This window comes from Cyprinus carpio, chromosome B15, assembly GCF_018340385.1.
Source record: "Cyprinus carpio isolate SPL01 chromosome B15, ASM1834038v1, whole genome shotgun sequence".
NCBI lineage: Eukaryota > Metazoa > Chordata > Actinopteri > Cypriniformes > Cyprinidae > Cyprinus > Cyprinus carpio.
In genome coordinates this window covers 28,749,558-28,774,180 of record NC_056611.1, presented here as the reverse complement: position 1 = coordinate 28,774,180, position 24,623 = coordinate 28,749,558, and the positions used below count along the sequence as shown (strand labels likewise).

General features: G+C 36.7%; 1 protein-coding gene across 1 annotated transcript in view; it reads left to right on the top strand.

The window, feature by feature from the left end:
• Positions 1 to 24,623, top strand: part of LOC109103656 (protocadherin Fat 3-like) — a 298,734-nt gene that overhangs the window by 4,704 nt on the left and 269,407 nt on the right. The gene's annotated exons all lie outside the window — the stretch shown is intronic.

Below are 24,623 nucleotides of genomic sequence, written 5' to 3'. Positions count from 1 at the left end.
ATATATATGGCTGCATTTATTTAATGAAAAAATACATAAAAAACAAAATATATATATAAAATGTGTTTAAGTCTTTTCTGCTCACAAAGGCTGCATTTATTTAATGAAAAAATACAGTAAAAACAATCATAATGTGAAATATCACAGTTTAAATTAAATGTTTTCTGTGTGAATATATTTTAAAATGAAATTGATTCCTGTGATCAAAGCTACATTTTCAGCATCATTAATCCAGTCTCCAGGGTCACATGATCCTTCAGAAATCATCTAATATGCTGATTTGCTAATCAAGAAACATTTTGTATCCATATCATCATAAATGTTGAATACAATTGCACAGCATTCATATTTTTGAGAAATGCTGATACATATTTTCAGGTTTCTTTGAATAGAATTTTCAAAAGAACAGCATATATCTTTATGTGTGTGTGTGTGTGTGTGTGTGTGTGTGTGTGCGTGCAAATACATGTATATATTGACTATTATCATTATTTTTATGCTGCTTTTTATCCTTTTTGTAATGTAAAAAATTACCTCAAACATTCTGCTAAACAATGAAAATACACTAAATCAAGAGTCTTATGGGTTCCTATGTCAAAATATTAATTTCTGGGTGAGGTATAAGGAACTCAAATAAGAAACTCATATTGAGGCCTGTCAAACAATCTCTCTCTTACAACCCAACCCTTAGTCCCCTCATGCAAAAACGCTACCATGGAGTTTTATGGGCAAAAGAAGTTAAACTGGAGGAAAAGCAATTACTTTCAACAAAGCCATTGTTTGACAGACATTTATATACGTTTACGTAGGCGACCTTTTCAGTAGTTCATGTTCTCAACACTAGGTGGAGCTGTGGATGAAGCCACATTTCATTCCTATACACTCAATTTGTGTGTCTTAATTCTGTAAATATACATACAATTTTTTATTACCCCATAACATTTATCAATTAAAAGGAATAAATGAATGTTCATGTATTTTTGCAGCCTACATATATCTTTGTAGCTGTGGAGTTTATGGGCAAACATACTCGCATACATGTGGCTGCACATAAATCTTTGTTTCCATCTGTGTATATCCATATTCAGAGAGCTACATGCTGAGTGAGCGTGTATGTCTTTGAGAGAGACACTTGTTGTATGGATGGCATGAATCATGCTGAGTGTTTGGGATTAGCACTTCAAAAGGATATTAATTTATGAAAGGCAAGATGGTACTGCAGCACCGGCTCAAAGCCAGCAAAAATAATCGACTTCGAACTCACACACAAAGCAACATATATCTCAACGTCTCTCAAACACAATGACACAAACACACTTACCATACACCCACACACTGATAACCTGCTGACATAATTATGCCACAAAAATTTGACGAATACAACAAAAAAAGTCAATTAAATCTGTATTTATCAGTTTTGCTCATATATATAAAGAGAGAGAGAGAGCAAGAGAGAGAGATTGTGTCAATCAAAAGCAAATCATTAAAACATTAAGATTGCATTTCAAACACAAATTTCTCTGATGTTTTTCACATACAGTATATGCACCCCTGTACACTACATACACATACTACTCAACTTGAAGCATTTGTTTCTTAGCAGCATGTATTACATCAGGCTATGTGAGGCAGGTGGAAGCATTTGTTTCTTAGCAGCTTCAGTTTTTATTTATTGGTCTGTGCAGCCCAACAAATGCAAATGCTTTACACATACTCAGACACACCTGGCTTGTAGAACAGCACAAACCTTGATTTGTTTTGCACACAAACAATGTGTGAGCAAGAAAAAACCACAGCCAGACAGTCGTGCATGTTTTCTCCTCATGCACACACACACATGCTCAGACACACACGCGCATCTCGGGGGACAGTGTTGCATTCGGGCATTACAAAATGCTCACACAGAGTCTGTTCCACACCTTCACAGATTCAAACTGCCATCTGGACCCATCTGGAGGATTTGGCCACCAGAAACGCACATGTACACACAGTATCTCTCAAACACACAGCCTACGTGTTCATGCATGCATTCTAAAACAAATATGCATGTGCGCACAGCTCAGTTACTGATATAAAGAGTGTTGGCGCTCTATAGGGTTTACATACATGAAAGTGTGTGACATTTCCTCTGATGAACATGTGAACATGCACAAGTTGGAAAGCTGCCCAGAACACTCTGAGGACGAACAGAACATCAGTTCAGTCTTCCAATATGTTCCCAAATGTGGCAGTTGGCCAGCAGACACATGCATGCATTCACAGACAGTGAATGGGGCAAGTAAATGAGAGGGAAAGCTGGAAAGAAGAGGTTATTGATTACAGGTGTGATTCCTAATAAAGCATCTGCTCGTACAGTAGAATACTAAACAGTAATGCAACAGCGTGTGTGGATGTTTACTCAGCCAAACTTTAGAGACAAAATTGTCCTGGGAAGTTCGAATCTGACGAAACATTCACGGAACAGTTCACGCAAAAACTAAAATTTGCTGAAAATGTGCTCAATCTCTGGCCATCCAAGATGTAGTTTAGTTTGTTTCTTCATGGGAACAGATTTGGAGAAATTTTGCATTGCTTCATTTGCTCACCAGTGGATCCTCTGGAGTGAATGGGTGCCGTCAGAATGAGAGTCAAAACAGCTGATAAAAATAATCCACAAGTAATCCACACCACCCAGTCCACTATTTAACATCTTATGAAGCCAAAATCTGTGTGTTTGTAAGAAACAAATCCATCAAGACTTTTTAAACTTCAAATTGTCCTCTATAATATTGCTTTCTCCAGTGAAAAAGTAATCTCAGGAGAATCAGGAGAGAAGTATGCACAGATCAAGCACCATTTACATGCAAAAACAGTCCAGAACAGTTCTAAATAACTATGTTGGTGGATTTTGATGTGAGAGGATGACCGGAAGGGCGCGTCTAGGCGCGGCTGTGAATTTTATAACCGTTGTACTGGACAATACCACAATTGCTTTTGGCTTCATAAGATGTTAAATATAAAGTAAAACTGCCTTAATAATGGATTTGTTTCTTACAAACACACAGCTTTTGGCTTCATAAGATGTTAAATAGTGGACTGAGTGGTGTGGATTACTTGTGGATTATTTTTATCAGCTGTTTTGACTCTCATTCCGACGGCACCCATTCATTAAGAGGATCCACTGGTGAGCAACTGAAGCAATGCAATTTTTTTTTGCTTTACAAGACATTAATTGATGGACTGGAGTGGTGTGGATCACTTGTGGATTATTGTCACGGTTTTCAGGAAATTGTTATTTTTTGCTAAACTATTCCTTTCATGAAGTAAATTGTTGTTTCTAAAATGCATAGTTTTTTGTAGGGTTTATTATGAAGTTAGGTGTTTGTGAGTGTTTTCATGAGCTCTCCTCATCCATGCCCAGCTGCTCAACTGATGCACTGCAACACTAGGATTTATTTGAGCTGTTAAACTGCAGAATTGACACCATCAAACTCTCTTGACTCGACTGAAAGCCCTTGGTGTGTTTCTCCCATCATTAGTGCCACTAGTTTATACAGAAATGCATAAACACACACAATGCTTATATATGGTGCATAAGAGGGAATATTCTTAATGATATACTTGTGTTTGTGTGTGTGGGGGTGTGAGTTTGAGTTGAAGGACATGTACAGAAAGACACAATCAACCTCTCCCTGACTTTCTATTACACATTTAGCAGGCAGGTTTATGTTGGGCATGTTTGTGTCATCTCAGTGCTGACTGATGAGGTCAGATACCTTAGTAATGATGAGAGAATACAGCAACACACACACACACACACACACACACACACACACACACACACACACACACACACACACACACACACACACACACACACACACACACACACACACACACACACACAGAGAGTCTGGTTAGCTATCCTTTTAGGGACTCTCCATAGGCATAATGGTTTTTATACTGTACAAACCGTATTTTCTATCGCCCTACACCAACCCTCAATTTAGGTCCCCACCATGACACAAGCCCCATGAGTCACACACACACACACACACACACACACACACACACACACAATGTGACACCGACACAGAGGGAGTGTGAATACATAAGGCTGCAAGATTAATCAAAATTAAATCAGAAAGGCAATAAATCGCGTTTAGGCAGAAGCTGCGAATGTCATGCGTATCTTTCAAGGAAGCACGGTTCTGTGATCAGCAGTAAATCTCCATCCAAAGGCCAGAGGGTGCTCTCGCGCTGAAACTCCAAATACACCCTGCAGAAGAACTCCAGGAAATCCCTATAGTGGTTGCTGAATAAACAGAAACTTTCATTGATTCAACGTGACTAATAAACACATGACCATAACAATATATGGTTTATTTGAGTTTGTCTTATTATAATGTTTATTATAATAAAGTATAAATAATGCAATGGCAATCGACATATAGCCTTTTACTGCTTAGAATACTATGAAATATGTTGCGTGCCTTATTCTGTGTAAGAAGCCACATCATCTCACAGAAGGAATTACTTCAAACACTCGACTGACGTTATGAAGTGAGTTTGGAATAAAAACATTTTATTAAATGTGGCATTTTCCACATGTTTTCAGATGAAGCAGCATTTACTACACAGAGTCTAGTTCACTGACAAGCTACTCAAACAACTTTCATAATCATAGAACGATTACTTTGATTTCATAATCGTGCGATTAAATTGTCTGTGATTATGAACGCAATTTTGCATAGCTTGTCAGTGATCTACGGCTCTGTGTAGTAAACGCTGCTCCATCTGAAAGCACATGATGGAGATTTACTACTGATTACAGAACCGGCTTTACTGACAAGATATGCATGACAATCACATTCGATTAATTGTGCAGCCCTAATACATAGCATTGTTTATGCTTATTTATGGATTTTTTTAAAGCAAGTTCTTTTAATATAAAAGATCTTATTGTCTGTTGCAAAGTTATTGGCGTTTAAAGATTTCTGCGAGGAATCATTTGGTTTCATGAAAAATTCTTTGAACTAAATAGTATCACGATTACCAGCATTTAAAAATCTCACATTTTTACTCTGTAGACCCCAACCCTACCCCATGTTTCCTATTCTGTTCAGCAAAACAATTCATTCATTTTTGGTTTCCATTTCTTGAGCCGCTTCTAATCCCAGACCATAATAATAGACCAACCTGGAAACTCATTCAAGTAATGGCACAGCCTTCTGCGTGACCAGCTGTACAGAAAACTCTCAAGACATTATTGGAAAATGTGTGTATGTCTGAAAGTAATACCATATGGATAATTTCACTGGTGTATTAGAAAATTAAAATGAAATGGAGTAAACAGTTGTCCTATAGTGGATATTTACGTGAATAAATTAACTCATTGAAATGAACTACTTTTCATGACATCAAAATTTCAGTTGTCAGCAACAGTAAACTTTTACGATTCTGTCAACGCTATCTCACGACCAAGGGGAAATCTTTTGGCCTAGTGGTAAGAGAGTTTGACTCCTAACCCTACGGTTGTGGGTTTGAGTCTCGGGCCGGCAAAACCACGACTGAAGTGCCCTTGAGCACAGCACTGAACCCCCAACTGCTCCCCTGGTGCCGCAGCATAAATGGCTGCCCACTGCTCCGGGTGAGTGTTCATGGTGTGTGTGTTCACTGCTGTGTGTGTGCACTTTGGATGGGTTAAATGCAGAGCACGAATTCTGAGTATGGGTCACTATACTTGGCTGTATGTCACATCACTTTTTTTTTTTTTGATTCGTATGTATTTTATAAGGTGGCTAATTCGTACGACCTCACTCGTACGATTTTGTATGATTTGTTTATACCCCTGTGAAGGGTAGGTTCAGGGGTGGGGTTAGGTGTAGGTCATTCGTTCAAGTTCATATGAATTGTGCAACTCGTAAAATACGTACAATTTAGCAAAAATCGTATGAATTTGTACGAGTGAGGTCGTACGAATTAATACTAATTAGCCACCTTGTAAAAAATGTACAAATTGCTGTACAAATTGATTCTCCATACTGATACCGCAGCAATAACTGGATTCGCTGAAAACAATTGTGTGGGGAAGTAAATCCTGCGGAAAAGTTTTTGTATTTTCTACATTTATTAAGTCAGTTCAAGCATGAAAATATTAAGTATATTTAACGTTTGTACTCAATTAAATTATATTGAAATGAAAGCCTGAAACTTATAAGTATATATTACTTGGGGTTATTGATATTTGTAGAGAGTTCATAAATATTAATTTTAAAGTAGAAAACCTTGTAACAAATATAATTGAACAAAATCTAACTTTGCATTGCAAGTGTTCTATACACTGAAATAAAATTAGGTGTAGAAACTATTTTCACAGAAATTGTTAATATTCACAAAGAATTTCAAACAAATGGCAAGCAACACATTTAATTAAACTTCTGAAGTATAAAAAAAGAAAGTATTTTCTTGTACAGCATACTCCAGTAATGTTTGTTTTTTTTGTATGATGTACTTTTTTACAGTGTAGAATAACTAATAATGAATAAAGTTGCATTTCCATACAGTTACATTACATACAGTTTAAAAAAAATTATTTTGTTGCAAAGTTTGATAACTTATTTTGTGACGCCTGACGCCTATTAAAATTTTGAACACAAGCCTTGTAAGTTACTGCTGAAAGTTATTTTAATTGCCATTGCATCAGATTTGCAAGTAAATGTTACTTTATAAACTGAGAGATATTTATAACTTTTTATATTATATGTTATTTTAATTTAGTAGATTTAATAGATTTTGTACCTTTGACCATTGCTCAAAAGAAAAAAAAATACCTGTGAAAACTTACCTGAGCTGATGCCACTAACCTGGCAAACTTTGGCAAATTCAGTGATTTAGTTCTTACTCAATAGCTCTTAGAGTAGCAGCCCGGTGGCTTGTTAATGCATCTGTTGAAATTCTGTTTTGCCAGCCAACCAGATTAGAGCATGCCAGGCTGAGAAAGTGCCTGTTTTGTGTGCAATATGCATCAGGCATTCTGTGAATGCAATGCGGATGTGCCAACTGAGGATGAGACAGGATGCGCTCTCCCTCACTAGACGTGCTGCATTCATTCAGAATGAAGAACATAGTTTTGTGTGTGTGTGTAGGATAGTGTTTGACCTTGACTTGCAGAAAATACAGACTTTATCAAGTTCTTGGTGTCAGCGTTTGTGCTAAAATGAGACCCAGTTGGTCAACATGAGATATTAGAGAATATTTTGATTTGCTTTTAAAAATTTGTGCCAGACATTTAATCTTTTTGATTCGTTTTGTATTAGCCAACTGCTCTGAAAGTCTTCTGCTGTAATTTAGTGCTCTACAGGGTCTGTGCCTAAAGAGAATGTCAGTTTAATTGCAATCTGAATAAAAAGTTGTCTCACTAATTGTTCATTATTTGCACTCAGATTTCTCTCCGTTAAGGGACTCTGTATACTTAAATGAACAGACTTGCTGCCAGTTTTTAAATACAGCTCTGTGTTAGCTATCAAGGGTTTATAAAGGTTTTGAAAGTTTTTCTTACTGCTGGTTGTTTTTCAGCACATCGCAAAACAACCATCAGTTCTGCTTACAGATAAATCACCCCAAAATAACCCTCAGGCCATCCAAAATGTAGACGGCTTGGTTTGTTCATGGAAACAGATTTGGAAAAGTGGAAAGTGTTTCTTCTGACGGCACCCATTCACTGCAGAAGATCCTTTGGTGAGCAAGTGATGTATGTAATGCTACATTTCTCCAAATCTGATTAATAAACAAACTCATCTACATCTTGGATGGCCTGAGGGTGAGTACATTTTAGCACATATTTATTTTTGGGTAAACTATTCCCTACTGTGGATAAAAAAACAAACAAACAGTACTGAACACTGTCTGATTCTACAACTGATTTCAGTGTTGTAGCACAATCATAGGTGAGCTTGTGTGTGTGTGTTTCCGCACCATTGCGTATGAAGTGCACACGTGTACCTGCCATTACTGATCGACAGAGTGCCGAGTCAGTGTGCTGTGTGGGAACTGACGTGACTGAACATCCAACTAATTCTGGCACACATCTCACACACACACTTGCCCTGCAGATAAATGGCTGTCCTGTGCTGACGGACTGCTGGATTGCTCATCGTCTCTCCTCTTGCCTCATACAGCAGATTACCTCAGTGAACACCTCTGTCTCTGTCTTCCACCCCCATTTCCATTCTCTTTTAACCTTTTTTTCCTGATCTCTCGTGCAGTATTTGTCTGATGTCTGATGTCTGGCTGTGTAACCTCTGCAGCTTAAAGTTAACATTTGAATGTGTTTGTGTGAAAGAGATTTGGTTTGTGTTAGAGATGTCAAAACTACCATTACTCAAAATGCTTGTCGGTGCCATGTTCTTCAGACTGACAGATTGCAAAGGAGAGAAAGTATCATATCAACAACCAAGAAAGGGCAGTGGGGAGTAGTAGTTTACAAATCTTTACCAGTTAACCAGGAATATTATTATTAGTTCATGTTCTCTGATTGTGCGGGGAAAAAATGACATAGAGTTTTTAATTAGTCTTTTTTGACTTGTTTTCCAGTTAAAACATCTAAAGATCCTTAAAATGAGTAAACTTACTCAAATAGCAACGCCGCGTATAATATTAAGACTTTTTCTTGAATATGAGTGTATATTTTCTCTGCACTGGCAGATTCATTTTAAGCATAAACAAGTTAAAAACGTGTGGAAAGATTTGCTTCTGTGAGTCAAAAATCAAGATAAAATCTATGAAAACAAGTCTTAATATCTTATGCAGTGTTGCTTCTCAAGTGAATTTTCTTGTTTTAAAGATTTTTAGATATTTTATTAATATCTAACAATTAGGAAATAGTAGTGGAAAGTAGTACTTTACCTTTTAAGTGAAAATGTTAATAGTTATTGTTCTCTAATTATTGCACAGCAATAAATGACTTTTTAGCAAGTTTTTAATTCTTTTTTTGATGTTTTTTAGTAAAAAAGTTCTATCTATCTATCTATCTATCTATCTATCTATCTATCTATCTATCTGTCTGTCTGTCTGTCTGTCTATCTATCTTATCTATCTATCTATCTATCTATCTATCTATCTATCTATCTATCTATCTATCTATCTATCTATCTATCTATCTATCTATCTATCTATCTATCTATCTATCTATCTGTCTATTTATCTGTCTGTCTGTCTGTCTGTCTGTCTAGATAGACAGACAGATAGATAGATAGATAGATAGATAGATGATCATATTCATAAGGTGGAATATTGGCTGTTTCTTTCTCTAGTGCTGCACTAACATACTTTTAAGTTTGCAATTTATATTTTTGTGCAGTCTAGGGACTTGATGTACACAGAAATCTGTACAAGAGCCTGAATTTATTTTAAGTAAAGTCATTAAACTGTGTATTGTTTTGCCATTTTTATTCATTGTACAAGTACAAATGTGCTTTCAGACTGAAATGCTCAGTGCAATTTATTTTACAGGTTAAAACATAGTGCTTTTAATATTGTTTGGCATGTTTATCTTCGGCTTTGAAAAACAATGCATCTGCTTTGCTATCTTTGCTTGAAATACATCTAATGGAATGTAAGTTACATAAATTTAGGTGCATGGCTGCACAAAGCAGAGCCTTTCATTTTTCTCTCTCAAGTATACACCAGACTGATGTGGCTAAGCATATGAATGTGTTTCTTGGCCAAAATGCCAATCTTGGCGAGGTATTAATGCAAACAGTCACTTTGTCTTAAGTGAATGGACACAGGCAAGACAAAAATAAATAAATAAATAAATAAAAATTGGATTTGTGTCAAAATATGGGATTTGTGCAATATGATTTGCAATGTAAATGCAGTCTAATAAACCTGCCAATGTTGATTATGTTGGTAATATTAATCAAAAAACAATATGTGCAATTAAGACAAAACCACTCATTGTTCTTAATTTATTTCTTTATTATTGACTGTTTACAGGAATAATTAGTGGAAATGCACAATATTTACTTTGAGAAATACTTGAATGAATGCTGTAGGTTTATTTTGATTGCCAGTGGAGTTAATGGCAACATATTACAGCACGGATAAATTACATTTACTTGATTAACATTAGCCAATGCAGTAGCTAATATGAAATGGCAACAAACCATACTTTTAAAGCATTTATTAATCTTGGCTTATGCTAATAACTTTTTAGCCTTAATATATTTTGCACAAACATGAATTAATGAGTATTTATTAGTTTACATTAACCTAGATTAATAAATGTTATAAAAGTTGTTCATTGTTAGCTCATGATACCCAGTGATTTTAAAGTTAATGTTAATATAACTTAATATCACTAATATTAGCTGATATTTCGAATAAAACTTTTTAAATAATGCTGTGTGCTCCATTGTATTATTACTTTTTTTTTTTTTTTTTTTTTTACTGTGGTTTTAACCGTATATACAGACAACTGACATTGTGACAAGCCTGGTTTGTATGCTATTAGCTTTTGAACAGTTCCTGTTGACTGCGGCCGAGTGGAAGAGCTCAAGTAAAAAAGAAACAGTGTTTCTTTCTGTGTATTTTTTTAGTCTCAGTCTGTTGGGAGAGTGGAGATCTCAGCGGTCTGTTTCTACTTTCCCAGAAACTGTTACAGTGCCTCTGCAGCTCTGAGCTGAACTTCCATCAAAGCGTGTCAGGCCGCAGCATGCTTCACTCGCACTGTGTCTGTGTGTGTTTAGCAGTCCAGAAGTGTGTCTCTTTCTCTCTCTCTCTCTCTCTCTCTCTCTCTCTCTCACACTCACACACACACACACACACACACACACACACACACACACACACACACACACACACACACACACAGTCGGGCTGGAACTCGGTGTTGCTCTGTTCCAAATCCCAGTGAACTGTCCACTGAGGCAGCATTTTAAGTCATCACAGGTGCGTTCTCCAGTTCCATAAGGTAGCACTGAATTCTAGAGCCATTCTATGGTGTCAGTTATTTGTGCATCTTCTATTTTTAGTATGCGCTGATATTAAAATTCTGAATGATTTAGTCTACTGTATATACATATACATACATATATATATATATATATATATATATATATATATATATATATATATATATATATATTTACAGTTGTAAATGCAAAACACAATGATTATTGGAGTATGATTTACAAGAAAATAACATTTCATACTATTTTTAACTCAACATGCTAATTGTTTTTTTTGCAATTATTTGTGAAATTAACTTGCAATTTATCAGTAAAAATTATTTAAAAATAAAAAATTCTAATAATTTTCACTCAGAAACTGCTATTAGATTTTATGTACAAAGAAATGGCAAGTAACACATTAAATTAAATGTTACATTTTGAAGTGGAAAAACGTTAGTATTTTCTTTTAAAACATACTCTGATAATCTTTGTTTTATTTACAATCAAAATATTTATTTTTTACAGTGTAAAACTGATAAACTGATAATTTTTTCCATGTTATACCCAAAATTAAAATACTATACTTTTTTGTCAAAGTAAAAAGAAAACAACAAAAACTAAAATCACTAAAATTCATTTTAATGCACATTTTTATAATAAACATAATTAAAAGTGCATACTCATTTCAAGATTTCAATGTAATTTTAGTCTTATACTATTATAGTATTTATTTATCCATATTTATTAGCTTTTTAATATTAGAATTTTTTAATATATCAAATATTTAATTTAATGTGCATTTAATTAGTTTATATATATATATATAATATATTATATATATATAATATATTATATATATAGGTATTAGGGCTGTCAAATTATTAATCACGATTAATCACATCCAAAATAAAAGTTTTGTATACATAATATATGTATGTGTACAGGGTATATTTGTTATGTATATATAAATACACACACATAAAATATATATTTAGAAAATATTTACATGTATATACATTTATATATTTATATTCTTATATTTTATATTATATATAAATATATTTAATATATAAACATAACATATTCTTCTTAAATATATACATGCATGTGTGTGTATTTATATATTCATAATAAATATACACAGAAAACACACAAAGACTGTAAACAAAACTTTTATTTTGGATGTGATTAATCGTGATTAATCATTTGACAGCCCATTTTTTTATATATGTATATTATATATTCTATATATATATATATATATATATATATATATATATATATATATATATATATATCTATATATATATATATATATATATATAATATATATATATTATATGTTTTACTGATTTTATTATTTTTAAGTATTAATTTCAGTTAGTTGCAACATTTCTAATTTTTCATTTAATATTTATATTTTACTTTATTTCAAATTTATTTGAACTTGAGGGTTTAGTTTTAGTTACTGAAAATTTAATTATTAATGTTTTTAATATTAACTTTGGGCCTTAGTTGGCAGCAAAGTTGATCTATGTAAAAACAGGGAAATAAGCATGCACAATTAAATATGCAGTATTGGCTGATGCTCATTTAAAATATTTAATAATGAATATATTACCAGTATATATCATGCATTACTAATGTTTTTGACATTAACCCACTCATGATAAAATCAAAACAAACTGCCTGTTCACTTTACACGTCAATAAGACAGTTTTTCTTTTTTTTTTTTTTTTTCTGTAAAAATCTGCAAACTTGACAAGACTTTGCCAAAGTCAGGCAATGTGACACAATGTTATTTGATGTAAAAGCAAGCCAAGGGCTAATGACATGCAGTATGGAGACCAGAGGTTGTTTCTCATTGCTGACCGACACTTCAATTGTCATATTGTTCTTATGATTCTCCTCACACGCACGTTCTGCTGTCTGCTGCTGTTTTAGATTTAAATTAGAGCAGTAATGACCTTATATTCCCTCTGGCAGAGAGACAGACAGAGAGAGCACGAGAGGCAGTGCCTGATCGCGATGTAACATTTGCATTGATAACGGTTCAGCAGGTTTAATAAAGAATTTAGCTTTGTTAATTCATCGGCAGTGGCATGAACATGGAAGCACAAGTGCGCGCGTGCATACAAAAGTGATTTTTCTGTGCTGAATCTGGGTGTGTGTGCAATAACGTAAACAGCTTGCACAATATACCTCATTTTTGCCTTCTCTGATGATGAAAATGAAATCAAGTCCTCCTACGCATAATGCACCTAAGAAAGAGAGGCCCGGGTGATCGTAAATGTGCGAGCAAAATAAAATGCTTCCATTAGGCATGAAGTGGAGAGCGAGCCTATCCTTTTTCTCCTCTTTTTCTATCTGTCTGCCGGCAGCAGCAGTGCATTTCACACCCAGGTGTTTGAACATGGATTTCCAGCCTTGTGTTGGAAATGAGCCAGTTTAGCATCCACGGTAGCAAGTTCACAGGCGCACATGCTCGGTCTGGCCAGCGGCCATGCGGTCTCACCGCTAGGCTTCTTAATAGGTGGCGCGTTTTATTTGCAGGCAGGCCTGTTGTGACCGCGCTGATGCTAAAACGCACTGATCTGAACTACCCAGAGCCTAACCTCATTCATTATTACAGTGTACACAACACAACAACCAGATATATAGCCAAAGACAGCTCTCATGCTAGCAGCTTTATCGATGCTCACACTGCTAGAAAGAGCATTAGCCCTCGTGCTACTTGGTGTCTGTGGCTTTTAAGCACTAGCCAGCGCTGTTAGGTGGCTATTTTGTGCTGGGAGGTAAAGTATTAGGGTTTCAAGAGTTTTAGTCTTGCTGTTTACCCTTCAGTGTTTTAGTATGAGCTGTGAGCTTTTATACTGGGGCTTTTTACAGCCAAACTTGAGCTCAATTAGCTTTGTGCCTGTTTTTTTTTTTTTTTTTTTTGTGGGTCAGTTTTAAATGGAGCCTCCATTGGGACTTTAAACCACAAGTAAGATGTCAATCAGGAATGAAGTTACATGGAGAGCAAAATGAGACAATTACCAGCAGGACATTTGCTCAAAAAGATTTCTCTGTGAATATATACATATATGAAAAAATACAGGAATTTTCAATGGATAAATCAAATGATTTTATGGAGATTATATATACAATTATTATCTATAATACAATTATTATAATATGTTGTTTGCCATTATTTTTGGCTAATTTTGTTTCTACATAACTGGCTGATTATTTTTTAAATAATATTTTGATAATATTTTTCTTTAAATGTTTTTTTTATATATAATATTTTTCTTTAAATGTTTAATGTTTGTATAATGTTTGTTTGGTAAAAATATTTATTTATAATTCATACTGTTTTTGTGTTTTTGCATACCTATAAATGTTTGTGCATATACTTGGATTTTATGAAATTTTAGGTCAACTATTTGAGTTAATTTATTAGATTTACATGATACAGTGTTTTTCAGGTTTGCTTAGCTTAAATTTGCCTTATCTTAATTTTGATGACACATCTGAGAGAGAGTTGATATATGATTGACCTATAACATCTGCTCACATACCTTAACTTAGGTTTCCTAGATTCTAAAAGACCACAAATAAAACAGACAGAACAGCATGAACAGACAGAGTGCCTCCAGTACAAATTGATCTGTATAACCTCTTGGGAAATAAAAGTTGGGTTTGAATGTGCTCTCCAGTGACCTGTGGGATGAAATCTCTGTGCACGTTCCTCAAAAGGCATCCCGCGGTGAGGAGAAGATCTCATTAGTGCACCCAGAACTTTGATAAGGGCCCTTAAATGGAGAGAGGCGCTGTACTAATGGCGGAGATGAGGTAGCCGGTCATCAATGATACAACCAGATATGCATTCATCTTCATAACCGCGAGCGCTTCCATCAGTCTGACAGATATCCATTAAGGCTAACTACTGAGAATAAGAGAGGAGAGGAAGGGAATGAGAAATGCTTGTGCTGTTATGTGTGTAAAACTGGGCTTGCTTGGACTTACTAAAGTGTAAATGTGATTAAATGATTTGACATTTTCTGAATAAAGGTGTTCTTAGTAGTTAGAATGTGTTACGATACGGTTGCTAATTAAGAGATGTTTTAGTGTGTTGCCATGCTGTAACTAAGGTATTCGGAGTCATTTAAATGCAGTGTTGGGGAAGGTGACTTTAAAAGGGATGCATTACAATATTGTGTTACTCCCTAAAAAATAACTTTACTTTAAAGTAACATACTTTTTACTGAAAGTAATGCGTTACATTACTTTTGCATTACTTGGGGCTGGCTTGCTTGTTTTGTTTTTGGCAAATGTAAAAGGCTCTTTCACACCAAAAGTGAAATGAATAAGCCTCAGACTGAAGGAAATGTAAATTCCAAAATTCATGTCTGTACAGTAGAGGGCGCAGCTCAAACAAACCTTTCAGCTGTGCTTCCATTCTGGATTGCATGAAGAATAGAATACAGGACAAGAAAGTTCAACACTCTTCAGCAATAAATGAAACACAAATGTTAAGTCATTTTTGTTTATTAATACGGTTGAACTGAATCATCGCAGAAATTGGTTAATAAAATTTGCATTGGTTAATTAACATTTGGCAGATGCTTTTATCCAAATTTACATTGCATAGAGGTAAATACTGCAACATTTTTCCCCCTAAAAATTCTTAAAGCAAGATAAATGGTCAGTGACACATAATATATTTAGACTTTTTTTTCAGAGAACATAACATAAGATGGAGAAAGTGTATTAAGTGTTATTTCACTGGCAATTTTTTTTTCAACTTTTGTACTTGAAACACTCATATTAAATACACTCGATTAAAGAGAAATTCTCTAAAAAAACAAGTCTTAATATTTCATGCAGTGTTAATTTTGATGTATCTTCTTATCTTGTTTCAATGATTTTTAGATATTTTAACTGGAAAATTGGACCAAAGTACTTAAGAATATGTTTTAAGCTGCAGTAAGCATGAGCAATAGTACTAGTGATGCTTCACTTGGCAAACACCACTAATTAAGATCTGATGGATTTCTGAACCCTTGATATTTGGCAAGGTGAGACTAACTTCAGAGGAATGAACTGATCTGTTTGGAGAGAAAGCTCAGAAAAAATGAACTGATTTCTTTGGGAACAGAGGAGATAGGACAGATTTTTTTTCTCTTGGCTTGCATGACATGTGGGAAGACAGAGAAAGAGAGAGTGTGTTTGAACAGCGAGTCTGCGGACTGCTGATATGGATTTGGTGTTTGATTGGCGGGTGTGTTGCTGGATTGACCCAACCCCACATCTCAGAGTCCCTCAAAAGAGCACTGCAACACTGTCCCAAATACACTGTGTGTGTGTGTGTGTGTGTGTGTGTGTCAGACTGAGAAAAAATGAACGTATCTGCCTTCTCACAATGGTGATAATTATTCACGGTGTGACAGACAATAACAGCTGCTTTATAGAGATGCTGTTCTGACTTTTCCGCCGTCTGACAGACGAATTGTGAAAATATCTCTGGCAGTGAAATAATGTGATCGTTCAGACAAACTCTCCTAATCAATCAAGCCTCTACGGCTAGTGTTTGTCTGTCACTGCAAAACTGGGTTGCTGAGTTTGCTAAATGTAGTTTCTTATGTCAATAGTGGTTTGCTCATACTTTGGATTATCTATCTACATTTTCTATTGTTTGTATTCATAGTTTTTAATTAATTTTTATTATTATTAAATAAATTAGTTATGTTTTGATCAATAATCATACATCTAATCAAACAAGCTTCTATACTAGTATTTGTCTGTCACTATTTTATTAGTGCTTTACTAACTATTATTATATTATATTATATTATATTATTGAATTTATAATATTAATGAAATAATATTTCTATTTTCTCCAACTAGGGCAGGGTAAAATCACACACACACACACACACACACACACAGTTTGTGCTGCACACATGAATGATACCTCAGTTTGAGCAGATTGGGTGATTTTTGTTTGGCATGAATTGATTTTCCATGATTGTATTTTGAATGCTGTGTGAGTCGTTTTGGATAAAATCATATGTCAAATGCATAAATGTAAAGTAAAATGTGGCTGTGCGTTTTGCATGAACTAGCACCACTCACATTTTCTTCAGAAAATCAAAAAACAAAAAAACTACTTGAATATATGTATGAAGTGTTATATACAGAATGTGAAGTACACAACATGCAATAAGGGTTTATGGAAAGACATTTTAGTTGATGTACCAGGACCACTTCGGTCTTAGTTTCCATGGCGAATGAAATGATGCTGGCAGAAAGACTGAACCGAGTGAAACCCGTCCAAAACTGTGTTTGCAGGATTATATTCAAGATGCTTTGTCAGACAGACGTTGGCATCCTCACATGTGTTGACAGACTTGCTGTGTTGAATCTTTGCAAGCTTCAGGTTCTCACTCCTGAGCCTGCTCAACATAAAATCAGAGCTGACCCTATTTACTTTTGTACCTATTACACGTTTCTTGTCCCATATATTAACAATTCATCAGTTTGTTACGCCAAAGAATAACATGTACTGAATTTTTATCTTTTATCAAAATTTAACTGGATCCACCTTTGAATTGCTTTGCATATTCAATAATTTGTTGTTCAAATGGCTGTCTCCATTCTGGTGATGTGAACTTTTAATCATCATGCCATTTCCTGACGGATAAAAGCTTTAATTTTTCTTTCCGTTGAATAAAATATTTTATTCAGAAATCAGTCACTAAAGTAAAATGGCTTAACTGTTTTGTGTTGATTTTAACTACTGCTAGGTAAAAATACAGTTACTGTTAAGGGTTGGTAAGGGAGGAACTCAAGTGCAGACAGGATTCTCAACACAAAGGGTTTATTGATGACAAAAGGGGAAAACAAAACCCACGAGGGGGAAACAACAGCTAGGGTAAGGACTAAATAACCAAACAAGACAGGGCTGACCAGATAAAGACACTAAACACTAACTATAAACAAACACTCACGGTATTACAAGGACTTCTTCAGGGATGACAAGGATAAACTCACGAGGCTGACAGGTAGCAACATATATGAGGGGCAGTTTGAGAAACAATCACAATGAACCGACAAAAGACAGAGCACACTAGGAGACCTAAATAGGGGAACTAATCAAGACACGACAGGTGGCACAGATAGGACAATCACGACAAGACTAGGATAACAAGGGGGGCGGGGCAAGGGAACGAGACAACACAAGCTCATGGCCCAAAGACAAGGCCATGTGCTTGTACACAAAACACGGGTCTGTCATGATCCTGCCTCTAGACTAGAGAAAAGTCAGGACATGATGGCAGGACCATGACAGAACCCCTCCCTTAAGGAGCGGCTTCCAGACGCTCCCTAAGGGAACATCAAACGCGGGACATGACTGACTGGGACAGAGACAAAAACCAACACGACATGACAAATAGTAATAAGGGCAGACATGAAAACACAACAATAGGGTTAGGGTGGCACATCAAGAAAAACAAACAGGGAAGGGGAGGAGGCGGGACCACAAAGTTCATGGGGGACAGACCAGGGTGGGTGGGTGGGATAGGAGTCTTAGGAGGACGGGACGAAGGCTGACAACGAGGGGTTCGGGCAGGTCTGGGTGGTCTAGGGTGGGGAGTGGTCTCAGGACCATTTACAACAGAGGACATGACAGGAGAACTCACGTGACACGGGGAAACATCTACGGGACATGGGGGAAACACCTACGGGACACGGGGAAACATCAACAGGACACATGACAACATCAGCTGGACATGGGGCAACGCTCACGGGACACGGGGCAACACCTACGGGACACGGGGAAACATCAACAGGACACATGACAACATCAGCTGGACATGGGGCAACGCTCACGGGGACACGGGGCAACGTTCACAGGACACGGGGCAAGATCAGGGGAGACAGAAACTGGGTCAGGAGTAGCACTAACTGTGGTTGGCTCGGGATCTCTGGGGACAGGGTCAGGGGACAAGACAGGACTGGCGGGGATTTCCAGGATCTGGACAAGACGGGACAAATAATCAGACAAGGCTTTGGCGGCAATAATAACCGGCATCTCCTTACGAGACGAGACAGACTGTATCAAAGTTTCTGCTGCAGAGTCGGCCGCGGCTCTCTCCTCCTCCGCCCTCACGACAGCAGACTTGAAACCTGTTCTCTTATTCACTGGCTCGGGCACGCCAGCGCTCTCCGCTACTGGCTCGGGCACGCCAGCGCTCTCCGCTACTGGCTCGGGCACGCCAGCGCTCTCCGCTACTGGCTCGGGCACGCTCACCGCTGCTGGCTCGGGCACGCCAGCGCTCACCGCTGCTGGCTCGGGCACGCCAGCGCTCTCCGCTACTGGCTCGGGCACGCTCACCGCTGCTGGCTCGGGCACGCCAGCGCTCACCGCTGCTGGCTCGGGCACGCCAGCGCTCTCCGCTGCTCGCTCGGGCACGCCAGCGCTCTCCGCTGCTCGCGGCACGCCAGCGCTCTCCGCTGCTCGCTCGGGCACGCCAGCGCTCTCCGCTGCTCGCTCGGGCACGCCAGCGCTCTCCGCTGCTCGCTCGGGCACGCCAGCGCTCTCCGCTGCTCGCTCGGGCACGCTCACCGCTGCTGGCACGGGCACGCCAGCGCTCACCGCTGCTAGTACAGGAGGAGGCAGGGTCACAGGACCGGCAGGCCCCTTCTTCCTCTTCCTCCTTGGGCGCGGTGCAGAGGCCACAGCTGGGTCAGAGGCGGGTTGGGGGAGTTTGGTCTCGGGCAGGGCAGACTCGGACGCCGAAGACTCTGAAGCTGACTCCCACGACAACCGTCTCCCTCGCTTGTTGGGGAGACTGAAGGTAGTGTGAGGTGCCTCAGGACTTTGGGAGGGACTTGCCTGATTCCCCAGGGTTGCCACGGCCAGGACACGACCCTCTGGGATCGTTGGCAGCTGGGTAGGTGGAGGGGACCTCTGTGGCTCCTCCTGGGAGATGCTCTCCCACAGCCGGGCATAATTCTGGAGGATCCATTCCCCCTCAGGCGAGTATGGGAGGGTGACCCCCTTCCTGTCGGTGGGGGACGACATCCAACATTGACGACGGAACTCCAACAGGTGTTGGAGCTCGGGGGACCTCCTGCCTGCTGAGTTCCTTCTTGGTCGGTTCATTCTGTTAAGGGTTGGTAAGGGAGGAACTCAAGTGCAGACAGGATTCTCAACACAAAGGGTTTTATTGATGACAAAAGGGGAAAACAAAACCCCACGAGGGGGAAACAACAGCTAGGGTAAGGACTAAATAACCAAACAAGACAGGGCTGACCAGATAAAGACACTAAACACTAACTATAAACAAACACTCACGGTATTACAAGGACTTCTTCAGGGATGACAAGGATAAACTCACGAGGCTGACAGGTAGCAACATATATGAGGGGCAGTTTGAGGAAACAATCACAATGAACCGACAAAAGACAGAGCACACTAGGAGATCTAAATAGGGGAACTAATCAAGACACGACAGGTGGCACAGATAGGACAATCACGACAAGACTAGGATAACAAGGGGGGGCGGGGCAAGGGAACGAGACAACACAAGCATATGGCCCAAAGACAAGGCCATGTGCTTGTACACAAAACACGGGTCTGTCATGATCCTGCCTCTAGACTAGAGAAAAGTCAGGACATGATGGCAGGACCATGACAGTTACTTTTGATTAATTGTAGTCTTCTCAATTGTGATGCTTAAAATAGCACTGAATCTGTCATCTGATGAAATATTGAATAATAATGAAGTATTTAAATTGACCTTGATGTATTTTTTTTTTTTACTTGATTTAGTTGATTAATAATTAAAAATATTTTATTCTATTTGAAATCTTGATTATAATGATCATGGTTGTTGTTGTTGTTATTATTATTATTATGTATTATAATATAGGTAAAATATTGAATATTAAATATGGATGATGGTTTTTTCAGTGACTTTCTACAGCTGGGTAAAAATATTGATATTTGTGATTGAAAATCAGTAGTCTTCTGAATTTTGATTTTAGACTTTTTGATTGTTCTTACATAAATGTATATTAAATAAATAACAGTTGAGCGGCATAGTTTGGGCCCTGTTGTATATTTTATCTTAATATTTTTATAATGCACAAAGTTTATTTACAGAGAGATTGTCTTTCATATATTTAAGCAAATTGATTTTTAACCAAATAAATTGGAACTGGAATTTGAATCAGAAATCTGTATTGATACTGATAACCAGCTCTAACCTCAGTGTTGTTTTTCCAAGCTGAAGAGTCACCGTCACACACTGGTTGAGGCTGAGGTTTTAAAGGACATTTGAAGCAATTATTTGAGCACTTTTTGTTTTTGAAAATTCTAACACTAAGAATCTCTTCCTTTTGAAGTTTGAGGCTTGGATCAGACTGTGGGTCTATTACATTTTGACAGAATGAAGCACATGTCATGATGTATCAAATGATTTTTGCAGAATTGCAAGCAGCTGTGTTTCACCACCTTCTTGACCTCATTGTCTTGTGTGGTTCATGGATGGTTGGACACATGACTGAATTTGTGACAGGCAGGTGGACTCAAAAACTGATGTGCAAAGTTAGTGTGGACAAGATGTTCTCGACTGTTTTAGAGTAGCTGTCCATCACAAGCTCAGTGGAGCATCACGGGTTTGCTCTCTGAAGACTTCACCTGTGCTCTTCCTTCAGACTGTCTGGAGATCACAGCTGTTTCACCCACTCAAACAAAGCACTTAATCACAGGGTTATTACAGTTTACTAAAACTAAAGCAAAATTGTGTTACCTTTGTTGATAATATTTATAATAACTGAGAAAAAAATATATATAAATTCATTCATTCATTTGGTTAAAGTTAGTTTTATTTCAAGTAGCGAAAAGGTTTATTTCAGAAAATTCTTATTTCAGCTACTGCAAGATTTCTCAGTTTCATTTAGTTTACCTTTATCTATGCTACACTGTAAAAAATAAGTGTCATTTTAACTGTACAATTTTGTAAAAACGCTACAAAAAAAAAGTATTAATAGGTTAACAGTAAGTTCCTGTACTATATACAGGGAAAAACTGTAAAAGATCTAACCAGACATTTCATGTAATTTTACAGTAAAATGCTGTTAATTTTACAGTTTTTAGAAATAAAAAAAGAACAAATCAATGTATAATTTACAGTCAAAAACTGTAAACTGATATTCCCAGAATTCCCTGTGTGACGCTCCACATTTGAAAGTATTTTGTTTAAATAATCATGTTTTTTAATAGTTTTTTTTGTTATCAGTTGTACATTTGGGCTTTATGTTACATCTTCTGCTGTTTAATGAAATTTTATTGAATTGTTTAAGTATCGTGTGTCACCATGATGGTGTTTTGTGTTTGCATGAATGACTTTGTGCACCTTCTATATATTAATATAAACTTCTGCTTGTGGCGAAGCTACTTGTGATGAACTTCGATTCTTCATGTGGCTTTCTCTTTTACCACCTGCATTATTATGGTGGTTGTCAGTATGTTAAAGGTACAAAACAGATTTTAATAGCAGTGTGCGTTGTTGAATTTACTGGTTTACATTCAAATTTTCTTGTTTGTAAATAACAGTTTTATACTGTAAAATTTACAGTGTTTTGGCCGTAATTGTGTTTACAGTTTTTTCTGTATTTTTTACAAAAGTATTCTGGCAACCACAGCTGCCAAAATTATTTTGTAAAAACTACAGACTTTTTTTTACAGTGTACTGTAAAATTTACAGTTTTTTGGCCGTAATTGTGTTTACAGTTTTTCTGTATTTTTTACAAATGTATTCTGGCAACCACAGCTGCCAAAATTATTTTGTAAAAACTACAGACTTTTTTTTACAGTGTACTGTAAACATTTACAGTTTTTTTTTTTTTGGCAATTGTGTTTTACAGTAAAAAAGTAAACCACAGCTGAATACTAAAAACTATAGACATAAAAAAAATACTAAAAACTATAGACATAAAAAAAATATCACAGGGTTAGTAGCCTATAATTAACTAAAATATAAGTCATAAAACAAATTTCTGTTGCTTGCAATAAACTGAAATAAAATACAAAAAATAAACTTATTTTGCTTCAGCTAATTGCTAATTTTTATAAAAATTAGACTAAAATAATAAAAACATATTTTTGTTTCTTGAAAGTTAATGAACATTGACTGAAAAAAAAGAAAAAAAAATATTTGGCATCATTTCTCCTTTTCATTTAGTTATTTTATGTGATAAAATAAAACACTAAAGCAAAATAAAAAGAAATAAAAATTATGTATATGTAAGTGTTATATATACATAATATATATATCTCACTGGGTTATTATGGTTAACTAAAACCATAAAAACACATTTCAACTAGTTGCCAAGACAACTTTTATCATTTTTATTTTAGTTTAACTTTATGTACTAAAATAACTAACCAAAAAAGGAAATGTCTTTTCTTTAACATAAAAATGAGTTATCTAATGCTAAAAGACACAAAATATAAAATATTTTTATTTCAGCTAGTTGCCAAAGCAACATTTTTCATGCTAAATACTTTTCTATAATAAAATAATGAACACTTAAACTAATTTAAATACGAATAAAATCTATATAGACATAAAAAAATACAAAATTTTTAAAAGTATGAAATATGAATAAAACACATTAAACATAAAAAATTAATAAAACAACTATAGTATCTCACTGATACTAAAATAGCACCACTTAATCAGCGGTCTGATGGAGCACTGCATTATCTTCTCTAAGGAGCCGATGCGACTGATGATTCGGCTTGACTTCGTATGATCTGTGACTAAGCGTTCGCTTTAGGAAAATGTAGTCTTTCTTTATGTGCAGACAGTAAACAGTATTAGCTTTAGCTTGAGTGGCTAAATCACCCATTAAAAAAAAAGTTGGGAAATGAGTAATGGACTAGCATAGCAGGTTTAACATTAGCGAAGAGCTAATGCGAGCAGTCGCCCCTGTGACGGATCGTCCCATTAAAGTTGAGTGTGAAAGAGTAATGGGCCCCGAGCCTCAAGCCAGCGCTGGGTTTAGCTCCATTGGCTAAACCGGCTATTACGGCTTCCCACGGGAAAGCGCGAATGCGTGTGTACAGAAAAGAGTGCACATATAAACCTATATATGTGCGCGCCAGACCGGCTCTGTAATAAATTGATGTATCCTTCTCCGTTTCGGCTCCCTTGCTGACCGCACAGCTGTGTAATGATGCCCAGTTGTGTGGTTAAAGCGGCTCCTCAAATGATAGTTTTTCTAAATATAAAAGTCACTGCACTAGCGTCTGTCTCAGATAGGACTGGAGGTGAGTATTAGCCTGAATGCTTTTGATCATTTACCAGCACGGAAAAGAAAACGCAAGTGGCATTTTGGCAGATTTGGGATGTTTGGACGGGTAGGCGGGTAATTTGACTGTAGGGTTTAATTGCTTGATTGAAGTCTTTAATTAGATAGGAAATTGCATCATCTGGTTGTCGGGAGAGAGAAAGATGGTGCAAAAATCCTACAGGAACACACACATTTTGTCTTGCATACAATACAAGCCTCCTGTCGACTGCAGAAACGTGCAGATGCTTACAACCCGCGGAGAGCTAACAATTCACTGCACTTCCTGGAGACTTGAGCGGGGTCAGCGTGACAAATCGTCTGGAAAGCTCAAATAAA